We start from the raw sequence: 25,124 nt of genomic DNA, 5'->3' as shown, positions 1-25,124 counted from the left end.
TTTTACTTGAATATACCATGAAAAACTCTTAGAGTGGTGTCAAAATATGAATGAAGATGAGAAGAAAAAGACTTCCTGCCTAAAAAAACAATTAGTTTTCTGTCATACTTCTTTGTGAAAACCTGAAACGATACGTTTAGGTTGTTTGTTCACACTTAAAATGATAAACTAAAGCAGGTCAAATCTGGGCACTTTGTCGGCTTTTAAGAAATTAAACGTTTATTAATTTTCCTGCTTTTACTAACATAATTTCAAGTGCTGCGTAGATTCACTTCATGTCGTACAGACTTTATATAGAAGCAGGTAAATGGATCTGGATCCAGTTGTATCCGGTTTGACAGTGAGGCGTATTCATTTTGGACAGTTACTTTAACTCCTGTTTGGCAATAAGTCGACTAAAAGAGCCATAAAATGTGTTATTAAAGCTAATTTCATTGCTCGGTCTAAGATAAGAGGAGGTTTCTTGTCTTCACACTATGATTATGGGCTCAGACAGCGTTTTTTTGTGTTGTGGTTACTTGGGATTCATTCACTGGAACAGTGGTTGAATGTCCCCGCACATAATGATACGTGATAATGTTGGATGCAGTGCAAAAACCTTATGAAGAAGTGTGGTATTTGAATATTTATATGATGAAGGGTTCTGAGATGTGTTTTGGCCTATCAGTCCATCCCTGACACTTTTCCGTCCTTCCTGCCATTCTCCTCCTCCTCACTCCATCCTAATGAGGTAGATTATACATTTTCAGACTGAGAGCAGTCCCGATAGGATCAAGTATTTATGTAAGCTGCACTCCCATGGCTCAGATACATACAGAGCACTTGTCTCAACAGCCGTTTCATAACCACCAATCGCAACTCACCGTGTTTGTGTCTGCATGTTTAAGTCTGTGTTGTGTGATAGCGGATGGTCAACAACAAGGCTCTGAATTATAGATGAGCAGTTAATGCTTAGGAGAGAGCAGGCATCTATCTGGTGTGTGGGCCCATATGTTGAGTATTTTCATCATGTTCATTGTCTCTTAACTGAAATACCACCAACCGTTTGCTGCTTAAGTAGATAAGGAATACTAATTTCAAAGGATTTGGTCATTTAAGTCAGAAAACGGATAAACTTTTAGAAGTTTCTTCATGAAAAGCAAACTTCCAACACACTTAAAGTCAAAATGTGAAAGCTGCAAACTTTTATTTTTGCATTTTTGTAAGGTTTCTCTTTGTCTCTGCAGAAACCATAAGCAACAGAGTCCATATGCAGAGATGAGGGAGTGTTTCTTACCCTCTGAAGCAGTCGGATTCGTTAGAGGGTCCGAGAAAGTTCACTTTGACAGGCTTCAGGCTGTCCGTTTGTAAAACTGTAGACTTATACTGGCAGTGTAGAACAGGACTTTCACCTAGGACACCGAGGTTTCCTCCTGTTCGGTACCATTATGTTGCCTGTATAGTCTTTTATAGACTGTAATTTTGTGTCCAGTCGCTGTTTACTTTTTAGCCTCGGTTAGCTTTGGACAGCAGACCTTCTTTAATGCAGAACTGGTAGCCTTCAGAAGGTGGACGTAGCTTGAAATTTCCCTCTATGCTGTGCTTCAGCTCTGCTTCCAAAGCCCCATCACTGCAGAGGACTCTGCCACATATGCACAGTCTAGTAACTATCGTGGCTGTAGAGGTCGCAGTGACTGACACCTGGGAGACACTCCTCCTGGGCCTGGTTGGTTGTTTTCACTTTGGAACAGGAGAATCTTGCTAAATGCATATAAATCATTTTCAGAGCTTGAGGAACCTGTTGTTTTTTCTCACGGAATCGTGGCCTGGTGTAATAATGTCACGGCAGCATGACTTGTCCAGGTTTAGTGAGAAAAGATTTCATTTAAAAGATGTTTAAATGCATCCCAGAGCCCATGAAGTGGCACATCCCTTCTCAAATAGGCTGTGAAAATTGAAGCAGTCTCACTGTTTTACAGCCTTTATCACAGAACTATGACACTCTGTGTTATGGACCAATATTGCTATTCTATTATGAGGCTATTGTGCATGCTGCACAGGTGCATAATTCATGAAACTGTCTCTGGCTTTGCTTATATGTATGGCAATACATCATGCATAGTGCGCACTGTGCTTCATTGTTAAACCAAGCACAGGCTATAAAGTGCTGGGGTTTGCAAATATTCCACGCCGTGGGACATGCAAACTTATAGTACCCACACACAGACAGTAAGTACATGCAAACAGCTGACCTGAGGCTGGCCCACTGTGCATGCATGAATAAAGTGGAATGCAGTGAAGGTTGGTAATGTAATTGCACAGCAGGACAGGCCTTTGTGTTCATGCATCACATACTTGCACACAGATAAGTTGCATGTGTTGCCTTTGGATTCACACTGTGCTTGTACATTTATACCTTCATAATAAAGGTATAAATGAGTGTGAATTCCGTCCCTAGCAGAGCCATAAAGCAGTTATTTATAGGAGTGGGGTTTGTTTTTGTTTTTTTTCGGGTTGTTTTACATTGTTCAGCCTATCTACAGGGGGTGCTAATGTTCCAAGAATTACATCAGTCAGTCAGCAAAGGCAGGGAAGATACAGGCTGCAAGCAAGTAAAAGTAGATGTACACAGTGGTTGTTGCTGGGTAGCAAAGACTAAGAAAACTCTACAAGGAGTCTTAAAGGCTAAGCCAAAGTTTAATTGATATTGCAGGCATAATTTTGATTTGTGTTCAACAGGATGCAATAACAGTCTGATAACACGTGCATTGTGGCTGCAAATTTCCTGTTTCTTAGTTGACTTGTGTTTCATCAGATAGTGAACATACTGTTCTGGCTACTAAGTTGTTTTCTGTACTGATCCGTGATTTGGATTTTTATACAGGTTACTTCCAGAACAGTCTGTAAACAGTTGAACACCAACGTGTTTTCTGTGTCAGTGTCACTGAAGTGATGGTTCAGGCTTTATTTTTCAGGGTGTTTTTGTCACAGTGTGAGAACTGTAACCTTGCCGTGTGCCGTCCTCCCGTTTTGAAGGACAGAAGGTAATCAGACAAGTTGTTTAGTGTCAGGTCTGACATGTCTGTCTCTTTAAAGTATCAGCTTATTTTCATACTCCTGGCCACTTGCTTGTGTCTGGCGGGAGGCATAACATGCATTTATATTTCTTGTTGTTCCTATTTGCCATCAATATTATCTTTTGCCTTGAAAAGGTCTAAAAAGAACGTCATGGTCTGCACTAAACTCCACATGGTAAAAGATAAACACCACAGGATACACAAACGTATATTGTGTGAAGGCTTCATGGATTAATAATGTGCATTTGATTCCTACACCCGTCTGCATTTAAATTCTTTTAATGTGTTGTGTCTGCTGTAAATATATGTACAGTACATGTACTGTGTATGTGTACATGTCCTTGCAAAAGTGCCATATGTGTCGGCCCGGCGCCTCCTCCCAGCTTGGGCCCCTCCATCTATTTCTGGCTCTGCGTCACGCCTGGGCTTTACTCCTGTGGCAAGAGGAGTGTTTCTCTAGGGCTCCCACTCTGCTATACTCGCGCACACACACAGGCGCACGCACACACGCACACTCACTTCCGACCCCTCCGACAGACACACACTCACATGCCTGCCTGCTGAACGAGTGAGCAGAGTCAGATGTAAACACGCTCAGTGACGGGCGAACAGAGGAGCTGAGGGAGGCATGGATGAATGGATGGCTGCTGACGAGCTGGACTTAATGGGAGTTTAAACTTCAGTGTATGTGTGTGTGTGTTTGTTTTACACAGTGAGAGAAAGTGTGTATGAGAGGTTTCGGCCGGTCGGTGTGTGTGTGTGTTACCGCGGCGATGGAAGGAGGTAGTGTGAAAACGGAGGAATACTTTTGGTGATAAACACAGAGACCCGGCCAGGTTGGTTCAAAGTCTATCGTATTTGTCTTCGTCCTCCTTTCCTTTTCCAACTCTGTTAAAGTGGGTCTTTCCTGTGTATGCGTGTGTGTGTAGTTGTGTTCATGTGTGATCGTATCATTTTGCGTTTCTCTATGTTGCAACCAAGCAGGGGGGATGTCCTCGTCTGCTGTTGTCGTGGCGATGCAGCAGCCGTGAATGGCAGTGTGTGGTAATCGTATGAGTGCGTGACATCTCGAACATAAACCACTTTATCAGAAATGTGTGTCTTTCTTCTGCACTTTTGCCAGTGTTCTCCCTTCACTGTTACTCTATCCCTGCTCGGTCTCATCACCCCTCCTCACACCCTATCCCTTCCCTGGGTGATGTTGTTAATGGACGGGCACACACACGCTGGACAGCTGACTGTCTCACACAGTGGTGTAAGTTCCCTCCATTAAGCGAGGGTTGCCACACACAAACATCCAGACGTTGTGATTTCTTGTTTCTTTTCTCCTTTTCTGTTTCATTTCATACCATTTGTTTTAAACATTTTTGCTTCCTTCTTTCCTTTTAAACCCTTTCTGCTGTAGCTTGTTTTTCCCTGTTACCCTTCCTCCTCTTTTCTTTCATCCCTTTCTCCCCTCAGTCCTGTTAATTTCTCTTGTCCTATCCTCTCTTTCTCCCTACACCTCTTTCAGCCTTGTCTCCCTCTGAGAAGTATCTCAGGTCTGTGTGAAGCATCACCCTCAAAGTCTTTTTAAATTGTGTTTTCTTTGATTTCCTTTTAGTTTTAATTTGTTACCTCTCCTTTTATCTAATTTCTCCTTCCATTAAATGTATATTCTTCTTTCTCTCACGCCTTCCATCTGTAATCACTTTGTGCTCAACTTTCAGATAATTTGACTTCTCATCTGATTTATACGCTTTAATCTATCAAAATAGGGTTTCACTGCATCATACAAACTTTCTGCAGAGTGGAATTTGGTGACAGATACGGTGCAAAACATGTCAGCATGTGCTTCTTTTTCCAGAGAGAGACAGCTCGGTAAATACTGTAGATGGAAAGACAAATAAAGTGACAGACAGATACAAACATGACACAGGCTGTCGGGCAGACAGGGAGATTGGGAAGTAAGAAAACAGAGAGGCAGACTGAAAGGAAGTCACTCAGAAACTGAAGCACGGAGACAAGTTGACGTTCAGATGGACGAGTAAATACGAAACGAGTAGAAGAAACGGAAAGAAAAACTGAAACTTTCAGACATACAGAAAAATCCTTGTCTTACCAAATCAAAAAACAGCCATGCAGGCAAATGAGACGACCAGGCAATCACGCAGTGGGACTGATTAAGCTGGTATACAAATACTTGTGTGACAGACACCCAGATAGACTGACAGACAGGTGCCAGACAGGAAGACAGACCAATACACCATCAGTCCCCCTGAGAAAGAAGCGTAGGAAGTGCTGCTGCCCCGCCAAGTGTGTTAAACCATTTTTCCATTCACAAATTCTCAGACAGTGAAGTGTGCTGCTTCTGCCTTGGTATGTGCATGTGTGTGTTTGCTGTGCACTGGTGCTCGTGTTTATGCGGTGCGATGCTCTGGAGTTGGGTGAGTGGGCGACGTGCGACATTTGATTGCTTTGCTTCAGCTGCGTTCGTGGTGCTTTATTTAAATGAGACGTGTTCTTTAGAGTTGTGACTCTAAAGGTGGGAGTTTTCTGGGGTTCTGCCTCTACAAAAGAAGCTGTTTTACACGTTGGTTTGTTTTCTTTAAATATATTTCTCCCCACAAGAAGCGGAAGTTGTAAACTTTTAGTACCTGCTGTACAAAGGTGTCACTGAGGCTATTGTGTCTTTTATGCCTGAATCCCTTCACTACCGCAAACAGCTCATACTGGAGGTAACATTTCTGTAGATAATTCCCTCTGTTTTAGCTTGATGAATGCTTTATTCTCTTTCTGGTAGGTGGTCATTCATTTGCATTTGGTATGAAAATCATCCTGCAGAAACAGCTCATCCTTTGCAGTGTCCACAGTCACAGTGGTCTGTTTATACTCCTAACTATTTATCCGGATTGTCTACGTTTCTTTATTAAAAGGCCAAATTTCTCATCAGTATACATGAACTTTAGTTAGAAAAATACAGCCATGTGTTTCTCACTTGTTCTATAATGCTGTCTTGTTTTGTGTGTTGGGTTAGGTCAAGTTTTTGCTGATGTTTCCAGTCCTGTCTTACCTTACCTGTGCTGTTGTGCTATAGATTCATCGTGGGAGGAAAAAATGTGATTTCCACATGAGGACAAATTAAGTAAATCTGATCTCTCAGTGAGTCAAAGTTGAATCAGGAAGCTGGAGTTGTATAAGTCCCACAGCTACTAACTGAATGGTTCTTTTAAACCTGAATCTTCTTTTAAGGAAACAGGTTACATCTTTTAATATTTGGATTTTGTTGTCTGTAGGGATCAGTTTTTGGCTAATTTGAGCTTCAACAGATCCTGTTAACTTTCAGCTAATTCTGATTTATTATTCGATTTAGTGTAGAAAAAGACAAACTTGTGCTTACACAGAGCACCACAGATGGGTTTTCACATGTGTTTCTGTAAGTTTGAAAAGGCATATGGCTGCGTCCCTCAGGGTGTCCTGTGGGGGGTACCGGCTCTGCTGTTACGGCCCATTCGGGCAGAACTTTGGCCACATTGCCAGCAGCCACTGTTGGACTTCCCTTTCTAACTGATTCTGTTCACAAACACTATGGACAATCGTTGCACTGGGTATCCGTCCGTCTGGTGAACAGAGAGCAGAGCCTCATTCCTACAAGCTTTGGGTGGAGGGGGACCCAGAGTGGAGACGCAGCTCCTCCACTCTGGTGGTTTGGGCATATCTGAGAAGCCTCGCAGGTCGGGTATTTCAGACATGTCCAAACCGGATGAGCCCCTGCCGGAGGGATTATGTCTCTTGGCTGGATTGGGATTTCCCCCACCCAATCCCATTTTTGCTTATTTGCTGTTGTGAATTTAGTGTTACACTAAGTTTCCCTGGAACTTTAGATTTACATTACAAAATATAACCCATTTGCTCACAACCTCCTTTGAAACACACAGTCTCTCCAGCAGGACAGGTGGCTGTATCACCTTGACGTCCAGTCTTACGCCACTCTCTACATTCATCTCACTCTCTCTGCAGGTATAAGCCCCTTACACCTTCTGTGCTGCCAACGCTGCCAGGGCCGTGCACACACACACAAACACACAGCAGGTAGTGGCAGCATATCATAGCCTCTGGTCGCCTGGCGGACAAAGCTTGTTGATGGAGGGATGGCAGGAAAGAGTGGTGTACAGATGGAAGGATGGAAATAGAATAATGGGTGAAACAGAAAAAAGAATTACTGGAAAATGAAGGAGATAATGTGTTGGGAGAGGACAAGACTGAAGGATAGATGGAGGTGTAGGAGGAGTTCATGAAAAGGAATGAAGAGCAATCAAGTAATTAAACAGGAGGGATGGGAAAATGGGGAATAACAATAGGAAGTGGTGTAAGTTTACTGGGATTTAAAGGAAAGTGGGATTAATTGATGGGGAGTAAGAGGAGAATAAAGTGGTGTATCAGAAAAGGACTGATAAAGGATTAAAAAAACAGGGATGATGAAGAAATGAGACATAAAATGGTGATGAAAGACCGTCCTCCGTCCTCTGTTCTTCTAATTCAGGCCTGCTTTCACCCCTCCTGCTTCACTTCTTTCTCTTTTCTTTTGCTTTATCTCAGTCTGTCCCTCAACAGTATTTCCTTGTTTGTATCTTTACCTCCTGCGTCTGAATCTGACTGTCCAACATTCCCTCTTTCCTCCTCTTCTCAGGAACTGCGTTACACATTGCAGCAACATGTTCAAACGCACTCCCGACTTACCAAGGAAGGCCCAGCTGCCTCCCCTTTCCCTCTCCGTCAAAACGAAAGAAAAACGATAAAGAGGCCCAGCACTGTGAAGACATGGAAACTTCGAGGAGTTAACTGTTTTCCCTCTGCCAGATTTTCTCTCCCTCTCCTTCTTTCCTCTTCTCTTCCCCAGAGCTGTGAAAGTAAGTGTGTTTGTGTGTGTGACAGAAGAAAGAGCTGAGTGTGTGCATGTGTGTGTGAGGCTGGAATGTGGAGGCTCGTAAGTCACCTCTGATTTTCCACTCCCGCTGGGACACATCCCATTATCAGTTTTATATGAAACTAGGAAATTCCTCTGCGGTCTAACTGTGTGTTTGCGTGTGTGTGTGTTTAGGGACTCAAGGGGCAGAGTTGCATGTTTCACGTGTGTTTTCATACGTGTGTTTGTGTTGCAGTATGTGTGTATCAGTGTGTGTGGTGTCTGGCTTTATAATGAGCAGCTTAACAGTGGAATTAAAACTGGGCATTTTCCCTCCTCTCTCCCTCTCAGCAGAGCACCGTAAAATCCTAAAAATCTACCTCGCATATTTTGTGATCAGTTTACCCCGGGACACAATTACTGAATGCTAACTGTGCAGAATTTGTGGATGCTCTAGATGTAGGTTTGATAGATTAAAAAAGTGTTCAGCTGGAGGGAAAATGTCAGAAAAGACCATGTTGTTAGGTGGAGATATTAAAAGTTGTGCCTGGAATCTGTTGTTTGTTGGTTTTTTTGGTTAATTTGAATGATAAGATTTACATGAATTTGACATCTAAGCCTGGTCTGGTCAGTTCTTTTGAATAAACCGCACGAATGGCTGCTTTTTCTTTATTGTGAAATACATGTAGGCTTTTAGAAAAAATACAAACTTTATCTAAAGATCTCCTTTCATATCTGGATTTCAAAGTGAAAGTGGTGTACATTTCACAAAAGATGGAGTTATGTAAAGGATCAGCTGACATTTAGTGGTGAAGTTGCACCTCATCTTTCACCTCATTCAGGCATTCTCTGTCGGAAAACCCTCAGTCCTGACTAAGAAACCCCCAAAAAGCTCTCCAGGGCTCTGAATTTGATTGCTCTGTTTGTGGATTTTCTTGGGGGAAACACCACTTCCATTTTTACTGATAAATAAACACGTCTCTTGATTTTTCTTAGAATAAAGACTAATGTATATTGAATATATGTATACTGGAGAAGAGTCGGGCATTGAGTTTACCTTCATAAGATCCTCAAACTGAGAATAAGGTTCAGTTAATCGGTCTTATCAGCTGATAAACTACTGGTTAAGGGTTGAATGCTTGCTTTGTGATTGGTTGTTAGATGGCTGGAGGATGATATCCTGCATGAATGAGGGGAATTGATGACCAGTTGCTTGGGTCGGGAGTTTTTGGCTGCTGGAGAGCAAAGAAAGCCACAGATGTTAGTCACTGCTTGGTTGGAGTGAAGAAGTGTTGGGTGAGCAAATGACTGGAGGTTTTGCAGGGGGCGGGGGGGCTTGGTTCGCTCTTCCCACAGTTCTGTATTCCCTTTAAAAATTCCTTTTCACTGTGTTGTCAGTGTTGCTTAATATAGAACCGGGATACTTTGAGTTGGTGTAACAACTGTGTACTTTCATATCGCGCCAAACTGTAATTACTTAATTCTTTTCTTTTTTTTTTCCAATGCTTCACTCATCATTCTGGCACGGTGAACCGGTCTCAATACCACAAAAGCAATGAGTCTTGGTGAGCATTGCAGCGGCGAGGCGAACGGTCAGAAGTGCAGGCCGCGTTATTAGATTAGAAATAATTTATCTTTACAGCTGGGAACAAAACATAACACACACGTTGCCAAGTTCAACCACAGGTTCATTTTCCATCAACTGCATCGAATCATTATCTGTAGTTTCAACAGAACTTGTTGCAGAGAAGCAGATAGTTTAATGACGGTGTTTATGTTGGAATAGAGTTCTGATCAAAGCTGCAAAAGAGCTGGAACCTAAAGGGACTCTAACTTGTGGAAACACAGTCGCTTAACGGCTAATCACACAGCTCTGTTGATTTCCTGGTGGATAGTTTGACTAAATCTTTCACTCTTCTTATTCAGTAGTGCCATAGTAATTCCTCTCTTGAGCTGACAGGATTTAGGACCCAAAGGTGGCAGGTTCGAATCCCACCCACCCCTTCGGATGAATAATTTGGACTCTTTGAGCAGTTGGGACTGCTGTTGTTGGGTGAATTGTTGAACACTTAAACGTGTCAAAGCTACACATGCAGGTGGTTCTGCTTTTATTTGCAGAAGTCTACAAGTTTGTGGGATTCCAATAACTCTGCTTGGTGGGTAAAAATAGTGACCAGTCAGTCCTGTGAAGGGATGATTAAGTTCTGTAGACAGTTTGAGTGCTGGTCCTTTGGTTGTAAGATTGAATTGGGTGATTCATTGATTAGATTTTGTGTGTTATTGGATATTGACAAGATAAGAGGAAAGGAGAGAGGAACATTTACAAATTCAGCTCTTTGCAGGTCTGTGGCGTCTGGATACTGTATAAATGAGTTATTTAGCTTGTGATCTGCTCTGTTTTGTCATTGCATGCCAGGAAAAGCTCGTACATTTGTTAGGACTGTGCTAGCTGCCCTGGATTACTTGTTTTACAGTAGATGGGCTTTCTGGTTGTTGTTTGACTGGTCTGTTGTTTTAATATTTTGAAACTGGGACACAGCTGGAAAAAGCTGAGGAATGCAAAATTAGAGCTGGAAACCAAAAAAGTTTGTCATAGTCTGTAAGAGATGGGTTCACAGTAAAGGAGAGGAGGGAAACAAGGAAAAGGGAAGAGATGAGAATAGACTCCAGCTCGCTTTTGGTCCAGAGACCTTTAAACTTCCCCGTCTTACGGAAAATGAACAGGGGAATGTTCCGCACCCCTTTGTCTCCCAAATGCCCTCTTGTGTCTCCTTTCAACCCTCATCTTTCCGTCTTCCAGTTAGGAAAAATGGTTGGAAAAGAAGCAGAACGATCAGGATGCGATTAGCTGGACTGAATCCGTTGCTTTCACAAAGCCACATGGATTCAGGGTTGTTTTTTACATCAACTCTCTTTTATTGGGCAGTGCAGTGAACAGACAATCAGTAAAGATGGAATGGAGATTGAAGCATTTTATCATCCAGCCTTGGGTGGTTAAAAGCTTCCAAAATTCACTTGCTTCTCTCTTCATTATGGCAGCTGAAAATGCTACTTAGAGAAGAATAAAACTCCAGATGAGGGTAGACAAGCCCACCAGACATAGCCACAAGTTGCCAGAGTGTGGCTGGTGGTTATTTCCCATCCTGCAGCCATGTATTCCAGATGTTGTGGAACAGAATCCAACTTGTGACCTTGTTTCATGTCATCTCTTCCTCTCTTTGGTTTTTTTTCCTCATTCTTTCCACCACTCAACAGATATCACTGTGTTTAAAAACTATCACGATGTTCATCCAGTAGATTTTAGATCGAGGGCAGAGTGAGGACAGACATGGGGGACGTAAAGCTGGAAGGGGATGTTTCTGTTGAGATCTCCTGGAGAAAGGCACCTCTGCGGTGCAACAACTGAGTGGGAAACTCTTATTGTCAGTCAGATAGTTTGAATTTTCTACTTATTTCTTGTGTGATTGTTGCAGTTGAAGGAATGTTTAACTTTGTGACCACGACGAAATAACTGTCAATAGGAAATTCTTCAAATTATATGAATGTTTAAAGGTTACAAATACAGGGATCTTGTATATTTCTGTTCCCTCAGTCTCACCCCAAAACAATCTATGATCCTGCTGCATATTTTTCTTACATTTAAGTTCATTGTTGTCTTAAATCTACATAAAAACAATGTAAAGCAAGACATGAGTCCAACTCCCACTTGGGTGACACTTCCTTCCCTTTAATAGACACACACACATTCTGTACTTTGTATTCTCCTCAATTTCCTCATCCTGCTGACCCAAATTCTCGCTAAAGCACCAAATTTCGCAGCTGAAAAAAAATCCCTAATAATTGCAATATTTCCTTCTGTTTGAGTAACAAGTGCTAGAAATGACAGCAACCAGTTGCTTGAGGTTTCCTGTCCAGATTCAGTATGAACCTGAGGGTGAGAAGAATGTTGATAAATGTTTTTATGTCGAAGGATTGCATATTTGTTCAAATTGAACACACTTTGAAAACCATTCATCCGTTCTCTGCGTCCTTTTCAGGGTTTCTGGGGACAGTGCTGACATTGTGAGAGCAACTCGGTTTGTTTTGGTCAAGAAACCAGGCCATAATGGGGCCAACACACACACAATTGTACATGCACTAGAAGGAAACCCACAAGGAGAGCATGGAAACACCAGAGAAACACTTTTTGAGGCTCCTACCAAACCTCAAAAACACACATGCTGCTTGTTTAATAATCTTCCTGCATTTAAGCAACATAAAATGCTTAAAAGCAGGTTTTTCATGCTGCTTCTTCCTCATTTCTCTGAACTCTGTGTGTAAAAGTTTCAGTAATTGTAGTGATGCCAAGAAAAAGGCCAACTGTAAAGCAAAGTCCTGTATATCTGACAACGTGCTGGAAAGACGGTAATTAATAGGCTTTGCCTTCAAAACCTCCAGTGTCACATAACTTACATCAGCTTCATTAAACTCCCATGAGCATGTTTACATTTGCAGTAATTATCTAAACCTGATTAAAGCTGCTCTATAACTGCTTAAATTACCCCATATTCTCTGTGGAAGACTTCGTCTAATTTTGATTTTGCATAATTGGGAACAAGCCCAACGAGCTTGAATTTCTGCACAAATAATCTGCATCTATTTCGACAGTCGGTTAGTTGTTTCTATCATTTTGGAAGTGAAATGGGCTGCAGCAGCTGCTCAGTTGTTTTTTGTGTATTTGCATATTTTTTGCGGATCAGACAAGATGTCAAATTTGATTGATCTGATTAAACACAAAAATCTGCTGTTCAGTTGATGTTAGCGTCAACAGGGGAGAACAGCAGAGATTAAGTATAGTTGTGGTGCTTTTGTTGGATTTTAAATTGAATTTTCCCCTCAAGTGTATCATCAATAACCAGACGTAACCGGTTTCATGGTAGCCTCTTTGAGTCATGGAATCTATTGCAGAACAGGATTTTAGGTAAAACATGCCGAGGAGCAGCACCGTACATAAGTGTTATCATCTTGTTTGGAATAGTGCAATAAAAAGACAGGGTGCAGCACAGCTGGATGGCTTTATTTTCCTCTTTGGAAATGCACAGGCCAGCCAGCCTCGCAGTGTGTGTGTGTGTGTGTGTGTGTGTGTGTGTGTGTTTTGACAGACATGAAGAAGAAAAACAGTGTCACAGTTTTTCCTGCCTCACTCCTGGCAGAATGGAGCAAAAGGACGACTTGGAAAAATGTGATTTTAAGAAAAGAATGACGTGGGTGTGCGGCACATGTGACTGTCCACTTTTTTTGTCACCGTGTGTTTTGATGTTTTCCGTCCATGACGAGTTTCGATCTTTTCCGTCCTTGTGTGTTTCTGCTCTGTGGCACATTTTAAACTACGTTGTAGACGACAAACAAGACGACAAATCACAACAACCAAAGGAACTTTCCTACTTGTGGACTTTCATTCTTTCTCTCATTTCTCTTCTTTCTCTGGTCTCCCTTTTCGTCATTTTACCCCTACCCCTCTCACCTTTTCCCCTGCTCTCAATCATGTCCTTTTTCTCTTGTTTCTATCTCTCGTCCCCGTTTTCATTCCTCCTCAGACTTGTCACTTTTATGCCCTCCATCTCTATTTTTCTTCCCATCTCTCCATCATTTCACTCCATCAGGGTGTGTTATCACAGTGGAAAATGTTGAAGGAGATGACCAAAACATTTGTCACTCACAGATGGAAACACCTTTTCTGGAAACATCTAAAGTCTGAGCTAGCTAGCATTTAGCTCCACCGACTGAGTAGAAACATGATCAAAACTAACTGGCGTCGAGTTTTCTTTCAGATTACCAACCTGTACACCGTTCATTGGGCTTTTTGCAGCCACATGTAGCTCCTTCCCTGTAATGTGTGCATCTGAATGAAGCTGTGAAGACCTGTGTCTGAATGACAGATGAAGCTACTAACGATAGCTAGTATTTTCTGTGTAGTTTCTTCAACATTAAGAACATTTAAGTGTGTATGTGTAATTAAAAGGTGAAAAAAGAAAAGTGAGGGTGCACCTCCAGCAACTGCTTCCTCCATCATATCCTGTTTATTTCCTGTTGCCTTCCACAGAAAGGCGCACACACACACGTGGGCATATATAAAGCCTGATGTATCCATAGACCAAATATTACTGGATGCGTCTGCAGCAGTTGTGAAATTCTGTATCTATTATGTAGATTCTCGTTTTTTGTGAATTCTCGTTTACTCAATAATGAAATAACTCCACCCTAAAGTTTTTGTAGAAAAATTCAGGCTGAAGAGGTGTCTGAATAATCTTCCCAGGTTGTCGATAGGTGTGTGTTTCTGCTTTGCCTTTTCGGTCATATCGACAGCCTCTACAACCGGCTGCACTTAACAGAAATTACACCACTTTAAAGCAGATTTAAGCCAAAGCTATGAGTCTGGGACAGTGGCCGGCACTGATTACAGGGTTAGTGCTGATTGTATTGTGATCATCAAATATACTGAGAATTAACCAGATCCCACAAGACTGTAAGTGGACACTGCATTGACTTTGCTGCCTTAGCGACTGGATTTACAACCTCCTCCTTCTCTTAGCAAAGGGATGCGATCTCACCAGACTACTGAGCCATTTCCATCCATCTTGATTTCGTGTTTGGTACAGTTAACAGTCTTGTGATCTATGTTTAGAAGCTCTTCTCTGCCAAACAAACCAGGATGAGCACACACCTCTGTACTGATGTTGCACAGAAACTCATCTGTAACCATGCACACTGAATAAGTGGAGATGTAATTACAGCACAACACATTAAAAAAGCAGAACTCATGTACACCAAAAGGACTTAAACATGTATTTAACCTCTCAATACACAACTTCCTGTTTCCATTTTAAAAGCGTCTGATTTTAGTATATATTACTAAAACCTAATTCTCGTTTTTATGGCTGAAATGTGCTGTCATTGCATAGTTTTATATGCACAGGACAAGTTAATAACAACCGCTGGCTTGATACTGTTCCTTTTATTCATAAACTAACCACCATGTGTCTTTTCTTTCAGTATGGCCCCATGAAAACTCTTCCTGTCAAGACTCCTGTTAAAGGCACAGTGACCAGGTACAGACCAGCAGGTGAGTCCCCCCCCCCCACACACACACACACTCACTCACAGAGGGTTTTCACAGCTCTGCATAAGTTGTGTAACATGTGTTTTGTGGTTGTGATGAGTGTATTAGGTTAGTAAAAACACTTCTGTGAATCAGAGTGGAGCGTTTCAGCCAAGAATGTGTCCTAAAGGCTATTTTTTTTATCCTCTTATCAAAGCCTTCAACACGTCTAAAGTTTACATTTTCAGGGTAATTCGAGGTTGTACTGCACTTTTAACCTCTGGAAGGTGTCCAAACTGCTACATTTAACATGTTGTATTTCACAACAGCATGAATCAACTTTAAAGGAATGTTGCTTGATGAAAGAAGTTGAAAACGACGAATAACTACAGTGGAAGAACTAAACAGTTTCACTGTAAACTGGAGAGTTTTTCCATTGTGAGACATTTCTGTTGTTGAGTTATTTGAAGTGAAATGGCCTTGTTGAAGTTCAGAGTTTTGGATTTAAAGAGTTTACACTCGCATCAGATAAATATGTAGTATGTGAGCAGCTGTGGCTCAGAAAACTGTTTTTCCTCCACCTTAAAATTTGAGGCTACATGTGAAAAGGGCTTTAGGTTTCAACTGTTCTGCCTGTTGAATTACAGCTGAACATCAGCACTTTAACCTCCAAATCTGGACCTTAGAGCAGGGTTGACACTCTTCTATTTCATGATTTTCATGACTCTTCTTCTCCTCTCATAATACACACATTGTGTGCAGCTTCTCTGAATGAGAAAATCTTTAAACTTGGAAGCCGGTCATGTGGGCTGAAACTGTCATCCTGGTAGAATAAGACGTTCTGGTTGGGCCTATCTATCCCAGATTAAATGTTTTGTCAGCAACATCAAATCACAGAGAGAGCTGATGATGTAAGCTTCGTTGTACTCTTTCTGTTGATAAGTGAGTGGGAGTCCTGTTTGTTTTTCCTGAAGGATGCAAAGCTTCTCACTGCTCTCTTGGATCGAGAACCAGTTGATGCTGTATGTGGACCTGATGATCTTGTTTAGTTTGAGTCTGGGATGTTTCTGTTACACATCAGAGCAATGTGGAACAGACTGACTGGTTTCACAACATACAGTGCTGTGCAAATGTGTTGATTCTCCCCCCAGTTCTTTAGATTTTCTTCCAAGCAGCCAGACTTTCTTGTAATCTATTAAAGCGGCCCCAGGCTTTCTGAAGGTCTTTTCTTTGGACATTTTCTGCTTTTTCACTCATTTTCAGTCCAGTTCTTGTACCAGAACATTTCCAGATGAATCATTCAAGCAGAAAAAAGGCTCCTAACTCAAGGGATGAACCAGTGTTGTGTCGACACAGAACAGACAACTTAGCAAAGAAGCCATTTTAAACTGGATCTTTAGGCACTTTGTTACTAGCAGCCTGTCACAAAGACACATCATTTGTTCCCATTTCTTTAGTTGCATCTATGAAAAACAGCAAAGATAACACAGTTTGACAGACAGAAAATAGGATTTCTGCAGCAACAAGGTGCTCTTTGAGAATCACCTTGAAAATGACCAGTTTCAACTGGTTTAATTACTTTTGTACGTTGCTATGCATAATATTGTAGAGGTTGCTATGCCAGGTTCTATACCCATGCACAGCAGACCTTGTTCCACTGGTTTCTGTACCATTCATTCAGGTCATCTGCAGCATTCCTGATAAAATAACTATTTGAATCTACAGAATTCTGGAGGGCAGGACATTTATATGTAACCTCGTAGAGAAACTGAACAAGATGTCAGCTGGAAACACACATGCGTGCCATGGAGCTAAATTAGGATCGGCTGAAGTAGTTGAAATGATTTCGGTCTCAGAGACACTGTGGTTGGTGGATTAAAAAAACATGCTGGAAAGCTGTAAATGAATACCTGCCTGGACATGCTTACACACACACAGACACACACACACTGTAAGATAAACATTAACAACAGACTACAAAGGCAGTGCAAGTGGTACCAGTCAAACCAAGAGGAATATCAGCCCCTCACAGTGTTTAGCAATGAGAAGATGTATCGAGTGGAATCATGGTGAGGTTGTGGTGATGGCTTCGTGCTTTGTGACAACACACACATGCGTGCACACATCCAAAGACCCACAGGAATCACTGGCTGTCAGCAGCCTGCTGTGTGCCAAGGTTATGAAATAATTTCCGTGCACGCGCCTTTCAACACAGATCTTCTTTGGCTCCATTCAAGCCGAGACACGACTCTGGAAAGATAAAAATAGAAGCTGACCTCTTCTCTCTCTTCCTCTCCATCCCTCTCTATCTATCTCCCACCCATCCTTACTCCCTCACCCCATTTTGCATCTCCCCTCTGATGTTGTTGCAGCTGTCTTGCAGCAGTTTGGTTAATGCTCGAACTCTAACACAGGCAGAGGGGTGCTCAGGGTCAGGGCTTCGAGGATTTTTACTTTCCCCCTGCGGGAAATGTGGATTTTATTACAGTAATCTAAATATACAGCAATAACAGATCAAATGCGACAATACAAGTGATTTACCAACAAAACACACAAAAAAAGTTTGTTTGGTTCAGTTTTGTTGTAGATTTGTGTTCCTGAGTGCAGATCAGCTTGTCAAACAGTTTGAACTGGCTCAAATCACAGGTCACTGCACTATTTCGTTCCAAACCGTAGAATAAATCTGGGTAAATTCACTCATGTTTGGTGTGTTGACAGCAAGTGATGATGCAGTTGTCCCTGACAACCTCCAGAGGCAGTAAAACGGGCATTCGATCGCGCTGATATCATCGTCAGCATCAAGCCTGTTTATTTTTGCAGCCCCACGCAAGGTTTTGACCTAAATGGAAATACATGTTCGCATGCGGACAAAGCGAGGAAATGCACGCAAAGCAAACAGGTGGCAGACAGCTGGGATGGTAACTTTAAACTAGCTGCAAGTATTGAAAATATTAAGTCATAAAAACAGCGGGTTGTTGTGGATAGAGAGCAAGGGAACGTCTGCTATCCATTAAGATCTTAGCAAACATGACAGCAATGACAACAGCTGTATAAAACCACTCACTTCTCTGCTGTATATGCTGTCCAAGCAGAGTTTATAGATAGTAAGAAAAACAGCAAATGCATCCTGTTTCCTTCAAGGCTCCAAGTCGGGTTAATTGCCAATTTGTGAAATGGAACATCATCATTTCAAGGACGCAGGAAATGTGTGCCACTGCAAGGTTCAAAAGGGCCGTAATTAGATCAGGAATCCTGTTGTGTGATGTTGAAATGACAAGTGAAGAATGAACATGTGTCCATACAGAACACAAGGACTATCAGGCCTATCAGGATCACCACTTCTCCACACAGACCTTTAAAGGAGCAGGTTTCAACCTCATTAACATTAACCGACCAGCAGCATTGCCTTTTTAAACTGTAGAAGTATAAGTTCAAACAGCCAGCAACTTGAAATCATGTCATTTCTTTCTTACCCATCCGATGACTTCTTAGCTTTTCTTACATTTATGTCCCACTCCAGTTGTTGATACTAGAAACTCCTCTTGGAAAAATGGATTTGGTATGACTACACATTTTTTCCTCAATTAGTAAATGACGTATGCGAATGTGGTCACGGCTTCATCCCCACCCACCACCCTCTCCCAGTTTGCTCCGCTATGCTATGGACATATCAGGGCAATTCAGCTGTAAATGGTTGAATCTGAGAGTGATTCAGCTCAGCCACGTTAGAGATGATGAGTGGTGCAGTTTTAAAGTTGTTGAACGAACAGAAGGCAAAAGAATGTGATGACATTGTGACACGGACATTACCATAAATGCAGCTACTTTTACCATGAATAAAATTAGATCTTAGATGAACTGAAAACAAACTATCAGTACAAGTGAAACGTCTAAGATTCCTGAGTCAAACTGAGATTTATGCCCTGATATATCCAGATAAAATAGTGACATTATTATAGTATTTTCCTGAATATTTATTATTACAGTTCTGAAATTAGTATGATAGAACACTTTCTGCAGTCTGTTCGCATCAGTTTGCTGTTCTCCTCCTGATTTTCCTCTCATATACTGTTTTAATATAACTAAATTCCCATCAAAGCCTCTTACTTACATTTTTTTCCTGATTCTGTTATCAGGAGTCAGAAATAGTGACTGAAATAACATTATTAATACAACAGTTTAACAAGCAGTCACTGATTCTAAACTCTATTTTGGTTGTCCTTTTATGTAAAATAAGTATTAGTGTTAGCACTGTTTTTAATTCTAGATGCATTGATGTTATTACCTGACTGTTGGTGTTGGGTCCGTCTACATCCTGGGACACAGGCACCCTCAGCCTCCCCTCTCTGCACATGCGCACATAAACACAGTTTATGCACTTTATACTTGTACTACAAAAGAACATGTTCAGCTTTTTATACATGAACTCCTGAAGGACTGGTTCCTGAATCAAACTGCACACAAGTGTTGGATCCTTTAATCTGTTTCCCCCACAGCACCTTATTGAGTCAGCTGTAACCTTGCACATTGTGCTGTGTGTGCAGCAGTCGGGAATGAATAATAGGCGAGGGTCAGAACTGTGCAGCGGCCTTGCTGTGCTCGATTAAACCATATCAGCTACCCCCTAAAAAAAAAGAAAAAAAAAAGATGCTCAGAAATGTGAGATGTCCAGTAATGCTGTCACATCTCATGATAATCATTTGGCTTACAGCAACGCAGACATCCCGGCAGCCCAGCGGCTTTCCAGCCAGAGATGATGTAACTTCCTCATTCTGTGTTCACGATTAGTTATTTTTTTACTCAAAAGTTTGTGTATTCGTAGCACAGCTGGATGATGGAGACATTTTATTTCAGGGTTAAGGTCGGGTCACTCTAAAAATGGACAAAAAAAAAAGGACATTTCAAGAAAAAATTGCACTAATGAATTAGTTAGAAACAGCGACCCACCGGGAACCAGCCCCGGGTTTGAATGACTGATCAGAATTATGATCCCAGGTGCTGATTTCCGTGCTGGGAGCCTAGAAGTCTGCATAGTTTAAGCATTGATAATTATGTATTTATACCACTGAAATGACATCATGTGGCCATATGAGCGTGTTCTCTTGTCTTTCTCTCTTTGTTATTTCATTTGAAGCCCTCACAGGTTGAATTTAGGGCTCACAGGTTGGTTTTGTGTGCGGTGGCGTAGAATTATAATCGCTTCCTTTTGTGTCTCCATTACTCAGTTTGCAGGGTTTTTATTTTAAAATCAGAGACTGTTGAAGGCTGTTGAGCTTTTGCTTACACTCACCGCCCTTCACCCTGTTTAGTGTGAATGTGTTTCTCTTCTTTCCCTCTACTCAGTAAAATTCAAAAATCCATCACTGGCACGACTGTCACTGCTGTGCTGCCAGAACAATAAAATGCATAGCAATCTTCAACGTGCATGTGTGTGTGTGTGTGTGTGTGTGTGTGTGTGCGCGTGTGTGTGTTGATGTATTTCCCATCAGTGCTGGTCATTCTAGCCCAACCCCTTCCCAGAATCCACCACTGACTCATTTGAAACAAACTGCGGGTCAGCTGTTTGATTTGAAACTTACAGAAACACTCGTTTGTTTAAATGAACACGATGTACTGTACGGTCAAAGCTGGTCACACCTGTTCAGGTATTTGCAACCTGCAGAACTGGAGAGGGAAGTTTTTCTGAATCTTTTCTCGTGATGTGTGTTTTTTTTTTTTTATTTGGGTCAGGGCAAAAATGACGAGGAGAAGCAGCTTACTGTTCCTCAAAGGAAAAACAGTTTGTGGAAGGTTAAAGAGGGGCTCCTTGCCGTGAGCAGACATGTGATGACGTAGGAACAGACTTAACACCACCTGACACAGGAAGCAGCTGGCAGGATCTCCGACCATTAGTGGTTGTTGGTTGGTTCTTTGAGTGTGTTTACAGAGGAACCACTTCAGAGGCACGTGTGGAAAATCCCAGCTGATTCCCACGCAGTAACCTTGTGGACAGCTCCACATGTGACACAGTAGGTTTCCTTGACAACAGCGGGTAGCCTCCATGAATATGTGGCAAAATTGGTACAGTACGTACAGTTAGTTCTGGTGGTTATTTCCTAAGAATGTACTTTTTTTTTTTTTATCAGAACATCCTCTGATGCTTATCAGATCTTAGTCATAAAATACAATCAACAAATGACATGTAACAGAATGTCATTATTATTATTGAGAAAAGTCAAAGCAGAAGCACTGTGTGAAAAACAAAGTCCTCCCTATGATTCAGCAGCTTGTGTAACCTTCTTTAGCAGCAGTAAGGTGCAGTAATGGTTTCCTGTGTGACGTCATCAGTCTCTCTCATGGTTCTGGAGGAATCTTGGCCACACTCCAACGTTGCTTCAGCTCATTGAGGTTTGCAGCATTGGTTTCTGCAGAGCTCTCTTAAGGTCCCACCACAGCATTTCAGTCAGGCTGAGGTCTGGACTCTGACTGGACCATTGCAACACCTTGATTCTTTTCTTTTTCCCACATTCTGCTGTAGATCTGCTGCTGTGTTTGGAATCTTTGTCCTGTTGATGAGCCAGTTTCAGCCCAGCTTTAGCTGTGGGACAGATGGCCTCACATTTGACTCTAGAATACTTTGGTATCCAGAGGAGTTCATGGTGGACTCAATGAGTGCAAGGTGCCCAGGTCCTGTGGCTGCAGAACCAGCCCAGATCATCATCCCTCCACCACCGTGCTTGACAGCTGGTATGAGGTGTTTGTGCTGATATGCTGTGTTTGGTTTCCTCCAAACGTGCTGCTGTGCATTATGACCAAACATCTCCACTTTGCTCTGGTCTGTCCAAAGGACATTGTTCCAGACGTCTTGTGCTTTGTTCAGATGCAGCTTTGCAAACCTAAGCTGTGCTGCCATGTTCTTTTTAGAGAGAAGAGGCTTTCTCCTGCAGCCCTTCCAAACAAGCCATCCTTGTTCAGTCTTTTTCTAACTGTGCTGTCATGACCTTTAACCTTTAACATGCTAACTGAGGCCTGTAGAGTCTGAGATGTAGCTCTGGGCTTTTTCACCTTGGGGTGAACTTGCTGGGACGTCCACTCCTGGGAAGATTGACAGCTGTCCTGAATGTTTTCCACTTGTGAATAATCTTTCTCTCTGTAGAATGATGGACTCCAGATAGTTTGGAAATGGCCTTATAACCCTTCCCAGACTGATGGGCAGCAACAGTTGCTTCTCTAAGATCATTGCTGATGTCTTTCCTCCTTGGCATTGTGTTAACACACACCTGAATGCTGCAGAGCAGCAAACTGACAGAACTTTTATAGGAGTGCTCTCACTTGCTAATGATAGATTAATCAGTACAATGATCAGCAGCAGCTGACTGCCACTTACCCTTTTAATTCCTGTGGAAGCAGCGGGGGTGGACTGTGTTTTTCACACACTGATTCTACTTCTTTTGCATGTGACGATACATGCTCACACAGTGTCTGTGTGGGAGTGTGAAATGTTAGTTTGCAGGTTCTTAATGGCCCCAAGTGCGCGCTTTGACTTAGCTGCTGGAATATGCTGACAAGAAACGGTTCTTCGTTGCCCTGGAGTCAATCAGCTCTTCATGCTTCAGCTTTTCTGAAAGGGCCTGAGCGTCGTGCTGTTATCTCTCCCTTTAACACACACTTCCCTGCGGAAACACAAAGGGTAAAAAATGTATATGAAAACATACACCTATGAACACGCCTTCATGTCTGCAAGAACAAACGCAGATGACGCATCTGAGTTTCACAAGATGTTCATTCATTCGCGTGTGGGTTCAACATCTGCAACAAGAGGTCATACACTCGTACAGTAAGGCTCCAGGGGGTCTCTCTGGGGCCATTAAAACAATGCATTGCTTCATATTGTGTTTGTGCACAATTTTCCACGTGTTTAAAAGGTAAATCCTTTTGTTGTGGTTTGAACAGCGTTCAACAAGCTTCATCTGTCATTTCTTCCATTTGCACAGTGTAGTCAAACGTACTGTAGCTGCTCTTCTGGAGCTTATCTAAATTAATTCTACTCCTTCTGTAGGTGAGATGGCTCTGTTTTCTGTTTCTGGTGCATTTACTGTTCAATAGACTGTTTTTTTTATCTCCTGCCTGAAGTTGTGGTTGGATTTTCACCACATCTTCACAATGTTTTTCACCATCTTTTAGGATTATTTGAATACGGTTTCTATGATCTTTATAATCTGGTTAGAAGTGGCCATGATTTGTTGTACTGTTTTGTGACTTTATGGGCAATTCTACAGTATGGAAAGAATTAAAAAGCTAAAGATAGGTGTCATCAAACTCTTCTTTTAATTTACTAATTTGATTGTAGCTTTTGAAGTATTTCTAATCCAATTCATAACTTGAAATGTGTATTTACCGCGCCTCCCATGTGAGTTGAATGCAGCATCCCACTGAAGTTGCAGTGCACTGGAGGGTGTTACCACAGATTCTTCAGGAACTCAAATACCCGGAATTCCACAGACATGACACTGAGAAAGCAAAACGAGGTTTCGTCAGATGGTTTTTTTCACGAGTGAACGACAGAGGGAGGAAGGAAGAGTGTCATCCATCCATCTGGTGTCAATGGGTCATCATCAGTCTCCACCCACACTCACTCTGCATGTTTATGCGTGTGTGTGTGTGTGTGTGTGTGTGTGTGTGTGTGTTTCACAGCATGTGTTTCCCATCTGGTTCCACCCAGTCCCTCAACACTTGAGTTCATTCTGACCTCTTTCCATCATCTTTCTTATTTCGTTTTCATTTGTCCTCTTATTGTTTTTTTCATTAATAACCAACAAATGGTCTGCCATCTTATATTTTTCCCTCTACCGGCCCATCGATCTCATTCGCTACCTCTGTTCTTCCTTTTAGTCTCATCAGTGTAACACAACACCTTGACCTCATGTTGTCTCTGTGTTTGTTCGTGTGTTTGACACTATGATGTCATTGCGGCAGCTTTCCCCAGCTAGATGCCACAAAGATGCAGTCATCTCCCCTCTTTCTCATTTGTTGCCTGTTATTCTGCATCCTGCAAAGCTAAAGATAACTATCAACAAGCCATTTGGCGTAATTGTGACTTTTAAAATCGTATTATCCAACATCAGCAGGGTAAATCTGTGATTGGAAGTGAGATCATCTCATTCGTTTCCAATGTCTTTGCCACAAGTGTCTCTCAATTATGTAGAAGTTGACACACAATTTGTCTCATTTACTTGGTTCAGATGTGCAAATCCTCCACCACCATCTCTCTGTTTCTAAGATCCTCACACTTGTTGCCAGAGAATTCTTGAAACAAATGAGCACAATTGGAAACAAGTGGTATTACTTCATTCTGCTGGCAGACTGGCTTTCACTCGCCTGAAGGAAGAAACAACCGTTCAGGACTTAGATCTGAACTAAATTACTGCTACAAATTACTGAGATTCATGTTTTGTAAATTCCACATCGTCCTTGGTGCCAGCTGAAAGCAAGAACATCCAAAGTTCCCCGCAGATTGTTCCAGTGTTTAAAGATTTAGTACTTCAGCGTAAACTGTGTTGTTATACAAGGCTTCACACTTTATCAAGCTTTGCTTGTGAGGAGTTTTCAAATTATGCTAAATGACTTACTAACTTTCATCCTGCATTTATTCTGATGAGTGGGTCTGATGTGGTGGCATTTTAAGGGCTGAAATGTATGTTTATGTGAAGAATTTGTTTTTATTGAATAATTTTTAGTAGGATTCTCTTTAAATTCCCTTTACCTCTGGATGTTACGACCCAATCTGATGAATGCTCTCAGAAATGATATAAATCATGGTGTGGGTTATATATTCTAGGCTGATCAAACTATTTTACCCACCATAAGCTGAACTGTATTTGTCTGTAACCAACTCCACTTCTAACCAATTCAACACTTGTATTTACCCTCTGTCTGGTTTCACAAAAGAATAAAAAGATTCTTGCTTCCAGAATCTTAAAAATTTTGATTACTTGATGGTTTGAATAACTGGAATTTCTCCAGAACTACTACTTATCTTTTCCCATAACGTCATGGACAGGAGCAGATGACGTGCACCTTTTACAGCTCTGCAGAAATTATCGATATCTATATTGTAGTGTGCACA

General features: G+C 41.8%; 1 protein-coding gene across 2 annotated transcripts in view; it reads left to right on the top strand.

Moving 5' to 3' along the window:
- The window catches only part of hivep2a (HIVEP zinc finger 2a), a 109,640-nt gene that overhangs the window by 36,529 nt on the left and 47,987 nt on the right, over positions 1-25,124 (top strand). Inside the window, exons 1-2 of one of the 2 annotated variants that reach the window (XM_072362114.1) lie at positions 3,554-3,892; positions 14,974-15,043. The gene's annotated coding sequence lies outside the window, so the exon portion shown is untranslated. Of the gene's footprint in view, positions 1-3,553; positions 3,893-14,973; positions 15,044-25,124 lie in introns of those variants that run through there. The other variant, XM_072362113.1, reaches the window with a different exon arrangement.

Source organism: Leuresthes tenuis, unplaced genomic scaffold, assembly GCF_036924035.1.
Source record: "Leuresthes tenuis unplaced genomic scaffold, fLeuTen1.0.hap1 SCAF_13, whole genome shotgun sequence".
In the NCBI taxonomy this organism is placed as follows: Eukaryota; Metazoa; Chordata; class Actinopteri; order Atheriniformes; family Atherinopsidae; genus Leuresthes; species Leuresthes tenuis.
Note: the sequence above shows the minus strand (reverse complement) of the source record. Positions and strands in the feature narration are given on the sequence as shown.